The sequence below is a fragment of the Sciurus carolinensis genome, chromosome 17 (assembly GCF_902686445.1).
Source record: "Sciurus carolinensis chromosome 17, mSciCar1.2, whole genome shotgun sequence".
Lineage (NCBI taxonomy): Eukaryota > Metazoa > Chordata > Mammalia > Rodentia > Sciuridae > Sciurus > Sciurus carolinensis.
In genome coordinates this window covers 14,413,176-14,425,383 of record NC_062229.1, presented here as the reverse complement: position 1 = coordinate 14,425,383, position 12,208 = coordinate 14,413,176, and the positions used below count along the sequence as shown (strand labels likewise).

Sequence of the window (12,208 nt, the reverse complement as noted above, 5' to 3'; positions counted from 1 at the left end):
CATTTAGAAGCTAGTGTGGCCATCTTAGATTATCCAGGAAACAGAAGCTCCCATCTTTAGTGGGGCAAATCCCATCCTGAGACACCTGCTGGAGACTGGAAGCTCTCGTGCATCAGGCAACTCAAGACTGGGAGGTTAGGGGCTGGGGAGATAGCTCAGTTGGTAGAGTGCTTGCCTTGTAAGTATAAGGCCCTGGGTTCAATCCCCAGCACCCAAAAAAAAAAAAAAAAAAAAAAAAGACTGGGAGGTTTGAATACTATATGAATGTTATAGTGTAGAATTTTTTTTTCTCTTTTTTTTCTCCTTTTTGAAAATTTTAAAATTTTTATTTCCTTATTTTCTTGCTCTATTTCCCTTTTGTTTACCTGTTTCCTCAGAGTCTCTTTCTCCCTTTTCTCATGCTTAACAACCAACTTCTTTTGATTACACTTCCACTCTTTCTATGATCTAGAACTTCTATCTACTCTTTTCTTATGCCATTAACAGTTACACCCTACACCCCTCCCCACCCTCTCTGTCCTCCATTAGAAACTGCAGACCTTATTGCAAATCTATTTTGTTATACTGTACATAATAATCGAACTCACCCTCTCTGTTTATTATGACAATATTGTTAACCCTATTTGGTTTAGGGCTACATATTGTCTGCACTGGGTGCTGCTAATATTGATCTCCCCCTTAAAGAAGAGGTTTTGGAAACCTTTAGGGTTACTATAGGGTTACTATCTGCACTGCTAGAGGGGAAGATATGTGAACAACATGAAAAAACAAGGGAAGAAAGTGATCCACACAAACCTGGATTCTATATTAATTGAACCCAGTGACAGCACAGTAGAAGAAAACACACACACACACACACACACACACACACACCATGAAAGGCCCCGACTCCTTGGTTGAATTCCTGAAAGTACGTGGAGAGTGTGTTAATCAGCTGCCCCTCATTGTGACAAAGTACTCGAGATAACAGTGTGAAAGGAGGAAGTGGTTATTTTGGTTCACTGCTTCAGCCCCTGGTCAATCCATGTTTGCTTGGCCTTGTTGCCTTTGGGGCTGTGTCAAGGCAGTGCATCTCAAAGGGGAGCAGGTGGCAGAGGGAACCTGTTTCTCCAGTGGCAGCCAGGAAGCCAAGAGAAGGAGGGGAAGGTACTCATAGCCCCTTCAAGGGCTCACCCCCAGTGACCCAGCTTCCTTCCCTAAGCTGCCATCTTCCAATAGCAGGACTGTCTGGGCACCAAGCCAATAGTGTCCCTACTTTGGGGGACATTTAGGATCCAACCCATATCAGAGAGCCACTTCCTCATTGACACTGAAGAAATAGCTATTGTCCCTCCAAGCACCCACATCTTCTAGATTCTTCTGGTATTCAGGAAGTAACATTTTCCTTCTTTTTAAATGTTATGTGCCTTCTTCATACTAGGCAAGTGCTCTACCTCTGAGCTACAATTCCAGCCCCGTACTGTGATTTGAGATCTGCCTACCTTAATGGTCATCCCTACAGTAAATGTTCTGACTGTTCCGATTGCCCTAGGACAGGCACTCCTTCCTGTTTGTGTTCTTAGAAAGCCCTTCAGTATAGAGGCTTCACCACCCTCATCTCGTACCTCCTGGGTTAGGGTTAGGGTTATATGATTTTATACATTGCCTATAAGTTTCTGATGTAAGAAACTGCCTGTGGCCCCGCACTGTACACCATACAGCTGCAGTTACCACCACATCCTAGGCCATCCCGAAGAGAAAGGCTCTTACAGGCTTTGGCCATGTGATGCTCGCCCCTGCTGCCTGTTCCTTGTGTTTCTGGAAACAGAACCCCATTAGCGTAACTGGGCTACCTTGTGACATGATGGAGCCCAACGCTGGCCCTCCTGCGTATTCAAGCTAATCTCCAGACTACAGGAGAAAGTGGCCTCCCCTCTCTCCATCCCTTCTAGAGGTTCCCTCCCCAGGCCCTGGACTCTCTGGAGAGCTCTCTAGGAAAAACTGAACAGCAGTAAGTGAATAGCAGTATGAGTTTGGAGACTTCACAAATGATATTGTCACATTTGTTCATGATGGAACTTTGGAGTGTTGCTGTTTTTCTTCTCTTAATTGAAACATCTCTGTTTAAGGACCAGATCCAAAGGTTGGTTTGACTAACCAAACCTCACAGTCAGCACTGGTCAAAAATTGGCCCCATCTGCATGTGCTGAGCGATTGTCTAAGTGGCCCCCTTTTGTGGTAGAGGAACTCTGGGAAACTCTTGCTTTGCAGCTATCCAAATATAAATCAAATATAATACACATCTCTACATACACTATGTCCACAATGAAGGGTGCTCCTTTTCCACACTGGACCTGTAGGCATTCTTTTTAAAAAATTCCTTAAACATCATTTTTTATTACCAACTTAAATGTCCAAACTCTGAAAGTTGATTTTCGTCATATTATTTTTTGTTCAGATTGAATCAACATAATCATACGAGGTTATCCAATAAATATAGAAAGAAACTGATACTTCACTTAGGCTCATCTATGCAAATTAACTGTGCTTACTACTAGTTAATAAAATTCAAAGAAGTCATAGAAGTAAATGGTGCTGGAAAAGGGGTCCTCTTCTCCATCTGAATCTGACAATCCCTACTTATGCTCCCTTCACATCTGCTGAGCATTAACAAAAAGTACTTTGAATATTTTCACAGATAGATCAGGGAGTAGACTTAGTAAAGCATCTGAAGAAAGTGCAATGAACATTTTTTAAACTGTAAATCTACAAGTAAACAGGAATGCTATAAAGAGTTAAAATAAATGTAATCGACAACATGACAAAACCATTAAGTTGGTCTTGAAAAGCAGAAGGTAGCTGATAAATTTGCACTTAGTTCTGAAGCAATTCAGATCTATCATTCCTACTCCTTTCTAACAAAACGATCATTTACAACGTGGTTTCTGACCTCCCCCATGTACCCATTCTAGTTGGTGTTTAACATTTGATCGTGGCTGCTACACAGTTACACAATTTCACCCTCTCGAATCTGCTGACCTGTATCAGGCTGCTTCATGCCCCGACCAATCCAGGACTCGGAACTGCCATCATCATCTGTTTGGGCACCGACGAACTCATTCTCCCACTCCAGGCAGCTGGCTCACCTGTGCTGCCCGGAGAAGGCCTTCCTCTGTTTGGAAGGCTCTCTCCTTGGAAGCATTCTCTTCGTGCGCCTTCTTTTTCCCACTCTGGACCTAAAGAGGGGCTGTCCTCATTTCCACTGGTCGCGTTCGTTTTGGTCATTAAGTCACAGATGCTTTCTGTATTTGGTGTCAATCCTCTGGCACCTGATGAGTCTGCTACTTAGAACAACTTCATGCTGTGACTTCACATTTCTCCTACAAGACACAACTCAGCCTTCCTTGGCTCCGAGGGCTTTCGCTGCTTTGCTGCGCTGGCCGCTCCACGCTGTGCAGCGTCTAAAACTTCTTCTCCTCGTCTTAACTTCTCTTGTAAGGCTCTTGTGGGATTTTTCTTATCAAGATCTTTCTGGTTTTCAGCAAGAGAATCGTAACGCCTCGCTCATAGGTCGACAAGTCCTTCCTCCGCAAGAGGCCTACGACAGCCTCCTGGGCTCTCCGCTTCATCTCTTTCCCCTGGATTCTCAAGCTCTGCAGTTCAGTGCGCACCTCTTGAGCAGGCTGGAAAATACGTGGGTCTCCGCCGCCTCCCACTCGCTGCAGCCGCCCGGCTTCCCTGCGGAGCATCCCAGAGCCCTGCGTCCAGCAGCGGTTTCCCCTGGCAGGCCGCCCTGGCGCCGCTGCTCTACCGCTTCACAGCCCAAATCCTAGCCGGGCAGCCGCATCCGCGCCGCACGAGTCGAAGGAGGGTTCGGGGACCTAGGGCTGGAGGTCGGAGCACGGCGGCTGTTAGTCCTGCGGCCCGAGCAGCAGGCAGGCCCGACAGTGACCCAAGTGGCTCCTTTTACTTCTCAGGAGTAGGAGGCGCCTTTGCCTCCCTGACTGGCCTCAGGCTGACTCGGCATGGCACACTCACATAGATTCAGGTCCCCAGAATTGCAATGAGTCTGTCACCTTTTTTTTTTTTTTTCCTTATACTTTACATCTTGTTTTTAATGTAAACATTGATCAGAAAGTAGAGTTCCTATGCAATCCCTGTTCTTCCACATAGTTTGCTCCATTTTTAAAAATACTTGACCTTACCTCTTACATTCATTACTAGGCGCATACGTACCTGTACTGATGCATTAAGGTCTTAGTTTACATTAGGGCTGTATCACATAGTGCACGTCTTGGGAAATGCATGGTGATATGTGTCCATTGTTTCTGTCGTGAGGAACAGTTTTACTGCCCTAAACACCCCATGCTCCACTTATTCATTCATCTCTTCGCCACCTCCAAAATCTTGACAAATATCGTTTTACTCTTATTGTTTTGCCTTTTCCTGAATGTCACACACTTGTAACCAAAGTCTATCAGACATGCACGTACATGCATTAGCCCTTTTTATGGTGCTGGGGATTGAACCCAGCATCTAACACGTGCTAAGCACATGCTGTACTACTGAGCTACACCCCAGTCCCTCTCAGCCCCTCCAGTTCATCACTGAATAATATTTCATCACATGAATGCACCAGATTGCTTTTCCATTCGACTATTGAAGGATAGTTTAGTTAACACTCAGTTTTGGCACTTATGAATAAAACTGCTATAAAAGTTTTTATGTAGGCATTTGTATGGATGTTTTCAACTCATTAGGACAAAACCCAAGAAGCATGATGGCTAGATCTAATGGCAGAGTGTGTTGGGTTGTAGCCATTCTAATTTTCTGTAGTATCATTTTACTGTTTTACTTGCAATTCCATAATGACATGATGGTGAACATCTTTTCACATGCTTAGTTGACATCTGCAGACATTTTTAATTGGGTTGTCTGTCTTTTTGTGGTTGAGTTTTAAGAGTTCTTTGGCTATTTAGATACCAATCCTTTATCAGATAAGTATTTTGTAAATTCTTCAAGCATAGCCTTTCTTTTCATTCTCCTAATGCTGGCTTTTGCAGAGCAAAAGGCACTCTACAAAGATGTGATGCTGGGAACCTTCCGGAACCTGGCTTCTGTAGGTAAGAATGGCATGGTTTCCTCACTGAGAGAACAAGAGTATCTTTCTTCTCAGGATTTGGCATGTGGAAAGGAGATATGTTAGTAAATAAACCAGGTACAGTCACAGCTGAGGCACAATAAAAATTTAAAGTTTATTCAAGCAAACCGTGATTCATAAATTGGGAAGCACCAGACCGAAGGTGAGTTGTGGCTCCAAGCCCAAGGGGAAGGCTATTATAGGTCAAATACAGCAGCAGAGCAAACCAAAACCAGCTTATTTGATTGATGACAGTTATTCAGTTGATTGATTTGCTGTATCCTGCAGAAAAGTCCCTAGTAATGTCTAAGCACTAGTTGGTGTCCTCTTCTTCTTTTCTTTTCTTTTCTTTCTTTCTTTTTTTTTTTTTTTTTTTTTTTTTGCAGTGCTAGGGGTGGAACCTAGGGCTTCAAATATACCAAGCAAGTGTTCTACCACTGAGCCACATCCCTAGCCCAGCTGACATCTTTGGATTGGGAGCTTGTTTCATTTTTATTCAATATAGACATTTACAAAAAAATAGTTCAAATTAAGTTTTGCTTATTTTTGCAAGTCAAGCAAGGTTAAGATCACTCGTGAGAACTAAATGGCTTTGACTCCTTGGAAATTCTTTTGGTTAGGTCTGTATTCTAATTTACTTAACTTAGACTCTAATACTTTTTCTATAATTTCATAATGTTTTTTCTTGCTCTAGATGTCAGGGAAAAAATGGGAAGGTCAGAACATTAAAGATCAGCATAAAAACCAGGGGGGCAATCCAAGGTGAGTGGCACTCACAAAAGAAAGCAGTATCCCAAGAGGGAATCTCAGGATGCTATGAAGTCATAAAAAGATGCAAACAAAATAAGTTCAGCTTCAGGCTTATTATTCTTAAAAAATGTTCACTAAAATATTTATTGAGTGTGTGGTGTTTAGTGTTTACAAAATAGGTCACTTGGAATCAGTATTAAGAAGCCACATAGAGTGGCTGGGGCTGGGGTTCAGTTTTGGAGCGCTTACCTAGCATGTGTGAGGTCCTGGGTTTGATCCTCAGCACCGCATATAAATAAATAAATAAGTAAAATAAAGGTTCATCGACAACTAAAAAAATATTTAAAGAATAAAGGTTTATCAATATCCAAAAAAATATTTAAAAAAAAGAAACCACATATGTGCATATCACTGTTTTGCTAATAGTGGTCAGGCCTTCTTCTAGAGCATTGAGTGTGTTCACTTCCAAGCACTCAGAGCAGAGAACCTACATATTCCCTAAAGATTCTAAAAAAATACTATTCAGTGTTAGTTAATACAAAATTATCAATAAGCCATTACTAATGTCTTTTCATTTCTTTGCAGCACTCACAAAGGTAGAGGAAGACTGGGAATAAAGTAGAGTCCACGTGGAGAAACATTTAGTCAGATTCCAAAGAAGAAAGCGACTGGAGTAAAACCATGTGAATGCTGTGTGTGTAGAACAGTCTTCACATGTCACTCAACCTTTATTAGGCACACTAGACCCAAACCATGTGAGTATCAGAAATATGCAGAGAAGCCATATAAATATGGGAATGCCTTCACTTCAACTCCCTCACAGACATGAAAGCACTCAGCCTGCTGAGAAACACTACGAACGTAAACAATGTGAAAGGATCTTCATATGTCACAAATTATTTCAAATACATGAAAGGACTCACTCTGGAGAGAAACCCTATACTTGTAAAGAATGTGGGAAATCCTTCATTTCTCTACAGTGCTTTCAGAGACATATGATAACACATAACAGAGATACACCTTATAGATGTAAAGAATGTGGGAAATCCTTCATTTCTCTACAGTGCTTTCAGAGACATATGATAACACATAATGGAGATACACCTTATAGATGTAAAGAATGTGGGATAGCATTCATTTCTTCCAGTATATTAAGAAGACATGGAATCGCCCACACTGGAGAGAAGCCTTTTGAATGCACACAGTGTGGTGAAGCCTTCACATGTTCCAGTACCTTTCAGGTTCGTAACAGAACTCACACTGGAGAGAAGCCCTATGAATGTAAGCAGTGTGGGAAGGAGTTCAAAACCAGCCTCAGAAACCACTTACCACTCAACACTACCTGTACACCTGAGAATGCACGCTGGGGAGAAGCCCTGCAAATGCAAAGAATGTGGACAAGCTCCCAGTCATCCCAATTCCTTTCAAATGCATGAAAAGACTCACTGAAGAAAAACTCTGTGAATATAAAAAATGCAGGAAAGCTCTCATTTCTATCCAATCCTTTCCAAGTCCTAATTCACTCTCAAATACTACAGATGTCAACTATGTGGGGAAACCTTCATGTGTCACAAATAATTTCAAATACTGTGAATGAAAGTGATGAGGAAAGTTCTTTCTTTTCCTTCATGAAAGGAATCACTGGAGAACAGGTCCATGAATGTAAAAAAATCTCAGTTCCCTCCGAAGACATGAAATAACTCATATAGCAGAGAAACCCTATGAATGTAGGGAATTTGAGAAAGCCTTCATTTCTGTATGGTACTTGCAACTACACCTAATAAAGCACAATGGAGAAATCCCTTATAAATGTACAGAATGTGGAAAATCATTTGTTTGAGTTTATTCTCAAAACATAAAAGAATTCATGCTGGAGAGAAACCCTATGAATGTAAGCAGTGTGGGGAAGCCTTCAGTGATTGCCCAATATTTCTTGTGCACCAAGAATGGATGCTGGAGAGAAACCCTGTGTGTGTAAAGAATTTGGGAGAGACTTCATTTCTCCCAGTTCCTTTCAAAGGCATGAAAGGACTCATGCTGGAGAAAAACCCTGTGAATGTAAAAAATGGGAAAACCTTTCATTTTTCTCTAGATTTGCGGATGCCCAGAAGAAATCATGCCGGAGAGAAATCTTAGAAATGTGGGAATATGCAAGTGCCTTCATTTCTCTGGAAAGTGTTAAAAGATATGTGATGGTACACACCGGAGATTTCTAAGTGGAAAATGCAGGAAAGCATTTGTCTTTTGCAGTGAATTTCAAACGTGAAAAAAACACAACACACTAGAAATACTATCATTGTAAATAATGTGATCAGTCCCTGCCTTCTTCTTTTTTTTTTTTTTTTTTCTCGATACTGGGCATTGAACCCTGGGGTGCTTCCCTGGGGAGTTTAACCACTGAGCCACATCCCCAGCCCTTTCTTTCTTTTTCTTTTTTTTTTTTTTTTTTTTGGGTGCTGGGGATCGAACCCAGGGCCTTGAGCTTACAAGGCAAGCACTCTACCGACTGAGCTATCTCCCCAGCCCCAGCCCTTTCTATTTTTTTATTGTGAGACAGGATCTTGCTGAGTTGCTTAGGGTCTTACTAAGTTTCTGAGGCTGATTTTGAACTCCAGATCTTCCTGCCTCAGCCTCCCAAACCACTTGAATTACAGGTGTGTGTGGCCCTTCTAATATTGTTCTAACTTTCAAATTTAAAGGCATGAAATTCAATGCATGAAGGCATTACATACATATGTGGGAAGGCCTTACAGTACATGAGACTGTACTGAATAGAAAGCATATAAATACAGAAAATACAGGAAATATTTTAACAATTTCAAGGACATGTAAAAGGAAATCATATAAATACAGGTAATATGGAAAACCTGATGCAAATTAATTCATGTATAATGATCCAAAAAACTTGCAAGATGAAATAAATGTTATAAAAATTCTAAATATATTATCTTTTTCAGGGATTTTATAGTTCATGTTTGGTCTCTGGATTTCTACCTTTTTTTTTTTTTTTTTTTGGTACTGGTAATTAACCCACGGGCACTTTACCATGGAGCTATATCCTCAGCCCATTTTTATTTTGAGACAGGATCTCACTAAGTTGCCTAGAGCCTCATCAAGTTGTTGAGGCTGGCCTTGAACTTGCAATCCTCTTGCCTCAGTTTCTTGAGTTGCTGGGATTTCAGGTGTGTACCTCTGCACCTGGCTTCTAAATTAAGATTTTTGCAAATAGGTACAGAGGTGAAATAATTCTGTACTATTTAAAAGGAACAGTCCAAAGAGACTGAGCTTTTTTTTTTGTTGTTGTTGTTTTTTTGGTGCTGAGATTGAACCCAGGGATGCTTTTTAGTATATTTTTTAGTTGTAGGTGGACACAATACCTTTTTTTTTTTTAATTTTTATGAGGATTGAACCCAGGGCCTCACACATGCTAGGTGAGTGCTCTACCACTGAGCCCACTGAGCCACATCCCCAGCCCTTTTTAATATTCTATTTCCAGACAGGGCCTTACTAAGTTGCTGAGGCTGGCTTTGAACTTGTGATCCTCTTGCCTCAGCCTTCTGAACTGCTGGGATTACAGGTGTGTGCCACCATGCCCAGCTACTGGGTAGTGTTTTTACATTAAATCAGTTAATATATTTTTTATTTACATTTTGAAGTTTGTTGTATTCATTAGTGAGTTGAAGTATATTTATATATAAATAGGTTTCATTTTTATGTAATTCTAAACTGTTCTTGGGTTAATGGCCTCTTAAAAATTGCAAGTTATTAACTATTGGATATTCCTACCAGCCTCATGAAAGGTACTAGATATCCACTCTCTTTTATATACAGTTCACCTTTTTACATCCCCAGCCTTGTTTATTTTGAGACAGGGTGTCACCAATTCGCTGAGGCTGGCCTGGAACTTGTGATCCTCCTGCCTCAGCCTCCCAGGCAGCTAGGACTACAGGTGTGCACCACTGTGCCTGGCAGGACCTTGCATTTTATGCAGGGTACTGACTCATCCCCCAACCACCTTTGTTTTGTAAATTTTGAGTTATTCATACTTAGAATATTTGTTTTTTATTTTGTTTGCGGTTTTTGCTTTTCTTTTCCTTTTACATGTTATTTTTTCCCTGCAATGGTTGGGATTGAACCCAGGGCCCCACTCAGGATAGGCAAGCACTCTGCCACTGAACAACATCCCAGCCCTTTTCATTTTGAGGCAGAGTTTTGGTAAGTTGCCCAGGCTGGCCTTGAACTTGTGGTCCTCATGCCTCAGCCTCCCCAGTTGCTGGAATTACAGGCTGTGCCACTGTGCCTCGCTTTCTTGTTTTGAATGAGCACATCAAAGTACTGGAGGAGGATTTAGTTAGTTGAGTCACGCCTGTCCTGCAAGATTAAGTTAAGATGGTGCCTGGAAAGTCTGTGAGATAACCAGGCTGCCATTACCTCAGGGTAGCCTGACAGAGGTATACTGTGGCCCTTTGGAAGAGAATATACCACACCTGAGAGACTGTTGAAATCGCTGAAAATGTGGACCAAATGTTTAATAGCAAACTACCACTTTTTGATTGGATGGAGTTAATGATGTCAATAAAACTGGGCATCAGGTATGGGGCCTTATTGGATGGGACTACAGCACTATGGTCCTGACAGTCTACAATGGGCCCTCCATTCTCTGGAGGGTTAAGAAGCGCTCCACTGCGGAGCTTTTTATTTTGAAACAGGGTCTCATTAAGTGGCCCAGGCTGGCCTGGAACTTGAGATGTCGTATCCCAGCCTCCCCAGTAGCTGAGGTGACACGGGTGCTACCATGCCTGGCACCTTCTTTTCTCATGGTCACCTCTATCATGAGGCACCGTGAACATGCACTTCAGTACCCTTGGGGATCAGGAGGTGCACATAATAGTTGCAAGGGAAGTAGCAGCACAGGGGACAGGGAAGGTCACTGACCTTGCCTACACGATGGGGTGTCATGATTAGTTCTCCAGGGTAGGGACCTTCTTCCTTCTCACACTCCACAAAGGGTCAAACCTGGGCCTGTCCTGGGGGTATATAAAAATAAAGTCCATATGGCTACCTCAAGCATCCAGTGCTGGGGACCACAGAGCTGTGGCATGGCCCTTGCTAACCAGGACTCTAGTGCTAACCGACTGAGGTGCAGTGTTGTTGCTACCTTGACTGGCAGGTGCCTCAGAGTGCCAGGCAAATACAAATCTGATGGCACATCGTGCTGGGGCAAGTTAATTAACCGTTCTTGTTGAGGGAGCTGAGAGTCTGGGGTGGGGGAAAGGGGTACTGGTAAGTACCACTAAGTGCTGGCCAAGCTGAGGAGCAAGCCCACCAGCAGGTGACCTGCTCTAGGTCATGCCAATGGCTCTTAGCCAAGAGCCATTACTTAAGGCTGAGCAGATGTCTGTAGTCATGATATGTATGTCTGTTGCAAAGCCAATTGTTTCAATAGTCTCCCAATTCATGAAGGAGGAATTAGGGTCCTGGGACTATTGGGACAGGCATTCATGATACTTGACATTGACAGTACTTTATCATTCACATATACTCTGAATCTGGAGGAGATGGGTACCATAAGCCATGCCAATCCACACACAGACTTTGAACTTGGGAAGAGAGAGATCAAATAAGGGGTATGGGGGGCAGGTTTTCTAGCATCAAAAGGGCAACATGAACCTTGGTTCCCATGGGAGGATGTGACTGGCTTGTTTGAATAATTATGGGGGCTGGCAGGGGACTAAAACCTGTTATGTATAGACTGATAAGTCTAGAATACTATGCCAAAATATGTAATACCGTATTATACTATGTACTACATACTAATTATTTATATATATATATATATTCATTCAGTACTATGGATGGAACCCAGGGCCTCACATATGCTACGCATGTACTCTACCACTGACCTACATCCTCTGTCCCCATAATTATATATTTCAAATATACTTACTATATGCTAGTTATACATAATATGTGCTAATTATATATACTAATTATGTATAAAACTGTACTTGGTATTAACACTTTATACACACTATATACTAGATAATGCCATACCCTGTACTATACTATGGGGCACAAATCTTTTTCTTTTGGATATAGATGCAAAAAGTCTTAACAAAATATTAGCCAAATAAATCTAGCAACAGATAAAAAGACTACATCATGACCAACTAAGCATTAATAAAAAAAAAAAATGTTGGTTTCTCATCTGGAAGTCAATCACTGCAATATACCACACTAATAGAATAAACACCAAAACCACAGGCCCCAGCTGGGATGGAGCTCAGTGGTAGAGCACTGGCTTAGCACGCACGAGGCTGAGTGTGCCATCACCAGCTA

The 12,208-nt window shown here is 41.9% G+C and overlaps 1 pseudogene; it reads right to left on the bottom strand.

The window, feature by feature from the left end:
- Nucleotides 1-2,845: 2,845 nt before the first annotated feature.
- LOC124968081 (AP-1 complex-associated regulatory protein-like) lies at nt 2,846-4,229 on the bottom strand (annotated as a pseudogene).
- Between the last annotated feature and the right edge of the window lie 7,979 nt (nt 4,230-12,208).